The sequence below is a fragment of the Myotis lucifugus genome, unplaced genomic scaffold (assembly GCF_000147115.1).
Source record: "Myotis lucifugus unplaced genomic scaffold, Myoluc2.0 scaffold_6651, whole genome shotgun sequence".
Classification (NCBI taxonomy): domain Eukaryota; kingdom Metazoa; phylum Chordata; class Mammalia; order Chiroptera; family Vespertilionidae; genus Myotis; species Myotis lucifugus.
In genome coordinates this window covers 1-8,389 of record NW_005877699.1, presented here as the reverse complement: position 1 = coordinate 8,389, position 8,389 = coordinate 1, and the positions used below count along the sequence as shown (strand labels likewise).

Genomic DNA, 8,389 nt, shown 5'->3' with positions numbered 1-8,389 from the left:
GTCGCTGCAGGAAGAAACATCTGCCAGCATATGTTCAAGGGACGTGTATATATAGCATATTGTTCTTGATATGTTTGCTCTCCTTAGTGCCATGTGTTTAACCAAGGTCACCTCTCTGAGAAAGGTTGTTTCCCCAGGTGGGGATTTTTCTCTGAGGTTAGGGAGGGGATACAACCCCTTAATTAAGTGCCAGGCGGATAGTTAAGCTACATAATCTTTACTCCCTGGAATGGAGATAAGAAACGCCCTAACCTTTGTAATAGAAATTGACAGGATTAAAATCGGCTGGTATAAATACGGATGTAACAAGACAATAAACATCAGATCCTCATCAGATCCTCGTCAGTTCCTAACCAGAACTCCGACCAGAACTTTGGCTGGAGATCCTGGCTAGAGGTCCTGACTAGGCTGCTGATCAACTGAAGGCTGTCTTCGTGTCCTTCCTTCTTCGCCGACTCCGTCCACACCTTTGGGGATCCCTGGACCTGCTGGGGTTGGACCCCAGCAGAGCTTTAACTTTTACTAAAAGTAGGGACCTGTTGTAAGTTTCATTCTTCCACTGGCCATACAGATGATATCTATGCTGATATGGAAATGTTTTTAACATTCCCCATAGTTCCTCAGTCATACAAGCATTGCAGTCCATTAGAGAAAGAGATGGAAGTAGGGCCTGGTCAGTAATGCCAAGTAAACAGCTAAGAATAACGTCCACTTTCTCTTGAACCTCTTGTTTCTTCCATCAGACTGAAGCTCCTTCATAAAGGATTGGCCTATGTGCACCACTTTTGCAAATAAAATGGGATCCCAAGAAAGGTGGGGACCGAGGTAACAGAACATATTGAAGGCATCTGTCCTCAAATCCTCAAAGCTCCCTGCTTGTTTTAGCGCTCTCTTATTTTGCAAAGCACGAACAGGTGAGCCTTCAGCACCTTTAGGAACGCCAACTCTTCGGTAGAGAGGCTCAATAGTTATGTGAATAAGCTTGCAAATAGCAAGAGCTATCATCTTGTGGGAAGCAGCATAGTATGGAGGCATCCGATCCATCATGTTCTGCGCATGCTGCCAATCGCCAATCTTTAATAAGGCTTCTAACGAACCAAGTTTTTGATTGTCAGGTGGCTTTTCTACTATCTCCTCCTCCTCTTCCTTTGCCTTATCTTGCTTATCCATTTTTTCAGAAGACAATACAGCCACCGTAAGTTTTCGAAGAATGGCCTTAGCTTCCACCATTTCTCATTTATATTCATCCATCATGCAATTATCAGCTGGAAGAAGATGCACATAGAGATCATTTAAATCAATAAGATTACCTTGTAGGAGCACTGCTGCAACTCTTTAGAAAGATGAAGGAGTCTTTCCATTCGGCTCCTGGTAACACTTGAATTTGAACCCAAGTATATGACAAAGTGTTTGCGGCTCACACATATTCACACAAGATTCTAATAAACATATAAAGAAGTTATCACATTCTGGTCTGCATTCAAACACTTCTAAAATGACACCCAAAACTCTATTGGGATCTAGATGAAAGCATCCTATTAAGGATTTGATATTTTGTAAGATTAAATCACCAGTCATATTTCCTGATAAATCTTGCCTCAATTCAACAATCAGCTTAGCATAGCCTTCATTCTCTTCTCTTAACAAGTTGAACTTTTGCTGCGTATAAAAGAGTTTTGTCTTGATTTTCACTGATGTTTGATGGAATTGCCATGATTGTTTGATAAGTCCTAATGATTCCAATGTTTCTGGATCCAGGAGTTCCTTTAGAATCGTGTCTGAAATGAAATACAAAGACGCTGATACCAATTGCGTAAAACAGTCTCTCTTGCTCTTCCCTTCTAAAACGGTTGTCTCAACATCTAACATGCAAAAGACATCAGCAAGAATGGAAGGCACATCCTCATGAAATTCGCTGATGTCATTGAAAACATCAGCTGCTTGTTCGGGCTTCAGATTTCCTTGAATGACATGGTGTGATAACTCATAGAGAGCTTGCTGGAAATCTCTGTTAGTGGAACTTCCGTGGCTCTTGTTTTCGCTGAGAAGCCAACATAAGTCCAACAGGTCGCCTCTCCCTGATTTCGCCCAGTTCTTTATCCACTCAACCCGGACCAACACCGACGCTGCCTCCATCTTCCCCGCCTTAGTGACAGAGGCCCGGAAGTGCCTCACCTCAGCTTGGGGTCAATGGGAAGTACCACCCACCAGGAATGCCGGGAACTGCGCCTTCGCTTTTCGAGTTTCAGGCCCCAACAATTTCTAAAGTAAAATAAAATAAATAATGAAAGAGCATATTATGCCAAAGGTCACTCTATTAAAGTGCTCCAAAGTAGGCACTTTTTTTTTTAGATATTTACTCAAAAAAATAAAAACATAGACATTTAAATTCCATACTCACCAGAGGTCCAGGGGTTCCCAAAGGTTTGCACGGAGTCAGCGAAGAAGGAATGACACGGAAACAGCCTTCAGTTGTTCTGCAGCCTAGCCAGGTTCTAGCCAGGCGCTTCAGTGGCCTCTATGACCCAAGACAGGGTCTTTGCGAGATCGCTCCTCTGAAAGCTGCCTTGGAGAGCAACAAAGGCGACAAAGCTCCCAGGGCTGAGAAGCTCTGCAAACAGAAGGACCTGGGCCGCTCACCTTGCTCCATTTTATAGCCCAAGAGCTTGGTGGGAGGAGCCAGAGACCCACCAATCGGCCGGCCCCAGGACTGAATCGCCGTCATCACCCATTGGAGGTCAAGTTTAGGGTGGGGACGCTCATGCCCCAAGCTAGGCCCCCCGCACAGCCCGCCCTTCAGGTGGCATTCACCAAAAGCATCTCAAGGAAAGGGTCTCCTGAACCTGGCTGCGATGCCTGGTGTCGCGTCTTGTGCGGACTCCGCGGACCCAGGACCTGTGAAGAGTGTTGGGGAGGGGGGAGGTTATTTTATTTTATGTTATTTTATTATTTCTTTCCTCATTTCTCTTCATTCATTGCCATTGATTCTATTTCTGGGCAATGAATGGTTACAAACATCGGTCCCATTTGTATTTTTTTAATCAGTAGAATTTCTGGATTTTAAGGACTATTTCAGTGCTTATCGTTGCCTGTCACATATCTGTCTGTCCTTTCCATCCGTGGCAAACGGATGCCCTTAAACCTAATGAATTTACTAAAAAAACACAAAACTTAAAAATGACCTTAACCACGTTCTTCATTTGAAAATTGACATATAACTCTATAGAAGCCCTGTTCACTGTCTCTGCTATCCAAGTTGTCAACTGTCCTTGAATACATCTAGCAGTGATGGAGTGTGGTGTGAGGTAGGGCTTTACCTTGGGGGTGGTTTGGGGTGTGTGGGGTGGTTTGGGGTGTGTGTGTGTGTGTGTGTGTGTTCCTCTCTTGGTTTTTCAACCTCCAATGTAATTTGTCCTAAGTCAAGAATCCAGGTAACCACACAACGAAAGTCTATGGGAGGCACGCGAGAAATGAGAGAAAGGAATTCAAACATAGCACTACAGAAAGTCCTCAACATACAGGACGAGAGAGCAGGAAAACAAAATAGAAACAGAGGATTCCAAAACACTCAGTAAACCATAACATCGCAAGCACCCTTAACTGGCTATAAGCTCTTCCAGTAAAAACAGATGATAAGATCCAATTGAAAGACAAAACAGAGCCCTGCAGGTGTGGCTCAGTAGGTGAGAGGTCCTATCATGCAATGGAAAGCTGAAGTTTCCATTCGGGGTCACAAGGGAATCCTGGTCAAGGGCACACACATGGTTGCACTTACCAGGTTCTATACTGGCTCTAGGCAGGGTGCTTTTGTGGGAGGCAAGCAACCCATGTTTCTCTCACATCAATGTTTCTCTCACTCTCTCTCTCTCTCTCTCTCTCTCTCTCTCTCTTTCTCTCTTTCTCTTTCTGCTGAACATGGCTGCGATGCCTGGTGTTTATTCCCTCAAAGGAGAGCGCGGGGGAGGGGTGCAGGAAGGGGGAGACCGGAGATGCAAAAACACCAAACTAAGCGGACCTTGGAGGACATGGGAGGCAGAGGTTGAAGTTGAGGTGAATAAAATGTGTATGCTTTTGTATATTAGTTCTGAGAGCAGGATGCCAGAGGCCACCAGCAGCTGGTGGAGGCAGGCGAGGTGCTCCCCAGAGCCCTCAGATGGAAAGGGGGGGCAGAAGGCCTGGCTGTAGGTGGAGGTATTGGGATCTGCTGCTTGGAAGACTTGCAAGGGTCTGTGCTGAGGGAGGATGACGAAAACAAGGCCCCCGTGGTGTAAGGGGCTTCACTGAGGACAGGACTGGTGGGGAGCATAGGGCCAGCGAGGAGCACAAATCCTGCAGGGAGCACAGGACCCGCCAAAGCACAGCACAGGCCATGAACACAGGGGCAGCGGGGAGCCCAGGGCCTGCGGGGAGCACTGAACCGGCTGGGAACACAGGGCAAGAGGGGAACACTGGCTCCTCAGGGCAGACAATAATGGCGGGCAGCACAGGGCTGGCAGGGAGCAAAGGGCCCTCCTGGGACGCAGGGCCTGCAGAGGAGGGCACAGGCGCGGGCTGAGGGGCGGTGTGATTGGTGGATTCCCGGTGGAAGGGCCTGTCCGTGGCTCCGCCCCCGCCTGCCAGCGCCCAACCAGCTCTAACCTTTGGAATAGAAACCGACAGGATTCAAATCACCTGGTATAAATACAGACGTCCCAAGGCAAGGAGACACAGAACCTGGCTGGGGAACCTAACCAGAACTTGGCAGGAGATCCAAACCAGAACTTGGCTGGAGATCCGATCCGAGACAGAACTTGGCTGGAGATCCTGGCCAGAACTTGGCTAGAGCAATTAGGAAGCAACTTTAGAGTGAGGGAGCGCTCGCTTCCGCTTCCAGGGCGGCTGATTCGAGGGTTTGTTTTTTTCCACCCGCGGCACCTGGGAAGAGTGGCTGCAGCACAGGCCATGCCGTCCGAGAGCCGCCGCCCCCTCAGCCGCCGCCGCAGGGAGTCCCTGCAGGCGCTGCGCAGCAGCTCCGGCAAAGGTCGCCTCTGCTACCGCCGTGACTGGCTCCTGCGGGGCGAGGGTGTTTTAGAAGAACGTGCGTCCACTCCCCAGCTATCGTCTTACGCCGGGTGGGTGGTAGATCATGTCCTACCCCACACACAAGAGAACCTGTCTGCCTCAGAGACTTCGACATCCTCTAGCTCCACTTCAGGCCTGGACCAACCTTCATTTGTTCCCAGGTCTCCCATAAGAAGCCTTGCCTTCTCACCAGCATCCCCAAGAACACCAGCAACACCAGGTGGGACCAAGGGCACACGTGAGTCCCAGCACACGGAACCCATGTTACTTCGGCCCTCCAGGGGCATCGAGGTGGAAGGCTGCATCCGAATGTATGAGCTAGTGCACAGAATGCAAGGAACAGAGGGCCTGAGGCTGCGGCAGGAGGAGCAGGAGAGGAAGGTGCGAGCGCTCTCTGAGATGGCATCTGAACAGCTGAAGCGTTTTGATGAACGCAAGGAACGGGAGCATCGCAAAGAATTCCAGGACTTGAGGGAATTGCTGGACAAGAGCTCCAGAGAAGCCCTGGTGCAGCAAGAAAAGCTGAAAGCGGAGCATCGCCACAGGGCGGAGATTCTCAACCTGAAGCTGTGGGAGGCAGAGCAGCAGCGGCTGCGGAGGGAGGAAGGCCAGCTCCGCCTGCGGAGCCTCTATGCCCTGCAGGAGGAGCTGCTGCACCTCAAGCAGCAGCTGGACTCCGTAGGCCAGCACAGAGACCCGAAGGTGGACCTGCTGGCCTTGCGGAGCCGAGGCAAGCAGCTGCGCGGCCTCATCTCGGGGATCATTCGGACCACCTCGGAGAACGGCGTTCCCACGGCAGAGGACCAAGCCGTGGCCGAGAGCGCGCTGCAAGAAATGCGGGACCTCCTGACAGAAGCTAGGGCGTGTGAAGACAAGAGGAGGAGGCAGGATGAAGAGGAGGCCCGGGTGAAGCGGCAAGAGGCACAGGTGCAGCAGAGGCCAGAGGTCCACAACGAGTGCCCCGCTCCCAGCCAGGGCCCGGGAGGGACACGGAGTGAAGGCCTCCAGGTGAAGGTCCAAGACAGTACAATGCAGTGGCACCAGCAGCTGCAGGAGGCCTCCCGTCAGTGTGTGCTGGCCTTTGAGGGACTGACAGGCAGCAAAGACAGCCAGGTCAAAAAGATAAAAATGGACATCCAGAAGGCAGCCACTATCCCAGTGAGCCAGATCTCCACCATCGCAGGCTCCAAGCTGAAAGAGATCTTTGACAAGATCCACAACCTGCTCTCTGGGAAACGCGTTCAATCTGGTGGGCGCTCCTTGTCCGTCACACTGAATCCACAGGGCCTGGACTTTGTCCAGTACAAACTGGCAGAGAAGTTTGTGAAACAAGGAGAGGAGGAGGTGGCCTCTCATCATGAAGCTGCGTTACCCATCGCCGCCGTAGCGTCGGGGATCTGGGAGCTGCACCCGAGGGTGGGGGACCTCATCTTGGCTCATCTGCACAAGAATTGTCCGTACTCTGTCCCTCTCTACCTGGCTTTCAGGGAGGGAATGGCTTTGGAAGACTATCAAAGAATGCTTGGCTACCAAGTGAAGGATTCCAAGGTGGAGCAGCAGGACCGCTTTCTGAAACGCATGTCCGGGATGATGCGTCTCTATGCTGCCATCATCCAGCTCCGGTGGCCATATGGAACTCGACGAGAGGTTCACCCTCATGGCTTAAACCATGCTGGCGCTGGTTGGCTCAGATACTAAACATGGAGCCCCTGCCGGACGTGACGGCCACCCTCCTCTTGGACTTCTTGGAGGTGTGTGGGAATGCCCTCATGAAGCAGTATCAGGCCCAGTTCTGGAAGATGATGCTTCTCATCAAAGAGGACTACTGCCCCAGGATTGAAGCCATTACAAGCTCGGGACAGATGGGATCCTTCAGATGCCTCAAGCGGTTCTTGGAGGAATGTTTGCAGCGCAAGGAGGTTCCTGTCCCCAAGGGCTTTCTGACTTCCTCCTTCTGGCGTTCCTGACGTCACTCGTCACCCACCGGCGGCACCGTTTTGTTGCAGAGGCGCAGTAATAAAGCCACTGAGCAGAGCTGTGTTTGAGAGAGCACTGTCAGATTTAGAAACCTACCAATATGTATTTTTATATATCTATTTATGCCTTGTGGCTAGGAAAGGTTTTCATGGGCCACTGATGACTCCTCAAGGGATCCACAGGACAGAAGGAATGGATTTGGCCTTCTCACATTTGCAAACATTTTGAGGTGGTTAGCACTTGATGCCACTGTTCTATTACCTTTCTGTCTCGAATCTCTCAGAAAGTCGGTAATACCTAAGCGTTTCGCTCTAAGCTGAAGTGAGCCCACCACTTCCAAGAGTCCTGCAGTAGTTGAGGCCCGAATCCTTACATAGGAGTCTGAGTTGTGGTTGCTTTGCCTTTCTCGGCTTGTGAAGTAATTAGAGGAAATTCAGAGGCAATGCCTGATGTAGGGATGGACTTTGTCCTCAATGGCATTTCGGACAGCCTAGTGTCTAGGATTAGGCCCTGCCATGTGTTGTATTGAACCAAGAAGCACTGTTTGCCCTCTCGATTGGAAGCCAGGGCAGGTGCCTTCTGTGTGTGTCTGGTTTTCAGTTTGAATGAGGATGGACCGAGATGGAGCTGGCCACAGTATGCATGAGCTGAGCCTCCACAAGCAATGACGGGGGTTAGACAGAGATGTTAGGAATTGAGAACTGCTTTATTATTATTATTATTATTATTATTATTATTATTATTACTGCTTGTTCTGACTAATGAATGATGATAAATTTGCCTGATTAAACCCACTCCAAAAATCCAAAGCCTAGCTTTTCAGATTTGAAAGATTTACTGCCTTTTGTACTGCAGAAGCAGCGGCCATGGTCTCTTCCTCCTTAAATGTCATTGAGATAGAAATCGCAGGTTGCGGGGCCCAACCAGGGCGGACAAGTATTGAACATAGCTTGTAACTTGAATCAGACATAGGGGCAGACCAGACTTGAAAAACATGTCCAAATCACAGGAGGCATCTGGGGAAGGAAGGAAGCTGAGCAAAGCCTGTCAGGGAGAAGAATAGCTTTAGCAAAATCCAAGGAATTCCACCTGGCCCTCGCTCAGGGGGCAGCCAAGGTCGGGAGGGGTAATAAAAGGAGGGACTGCCCCTCCACCCTTCGCCCTTAGCCCTTCGCCCGGCGATTGCCTGCTGCGGTGTCAGTTACAGCAGGGGCCCAGATCCGGATCTGTAATTCAATAAACGCTTGCTTGCTCAAACCATCTATGAGTCGGTGGTCTGTCTCTGGGGGACTCGCTCTGTAACAGTCATGTGTGGGGAATGGGGTGTTTGAGGAGGTTCCCTGGTACTGTT

The 8,389-nt window shown here is 50.1% G+C and overlaps 1 pseudogene; it reads left to right on the top strand.

The window, feature by feature from the left end:
- Window positions 1–4,941: 4,941 nt before the first annotated feature.
- On the top strand, window positions 4,942–7,274 carry LOC102429196 (annotated as a pseudogene).
- The last annotated feature ends 1,115 nt before the right edge of the window (window positions 7,275–8,389 follow it).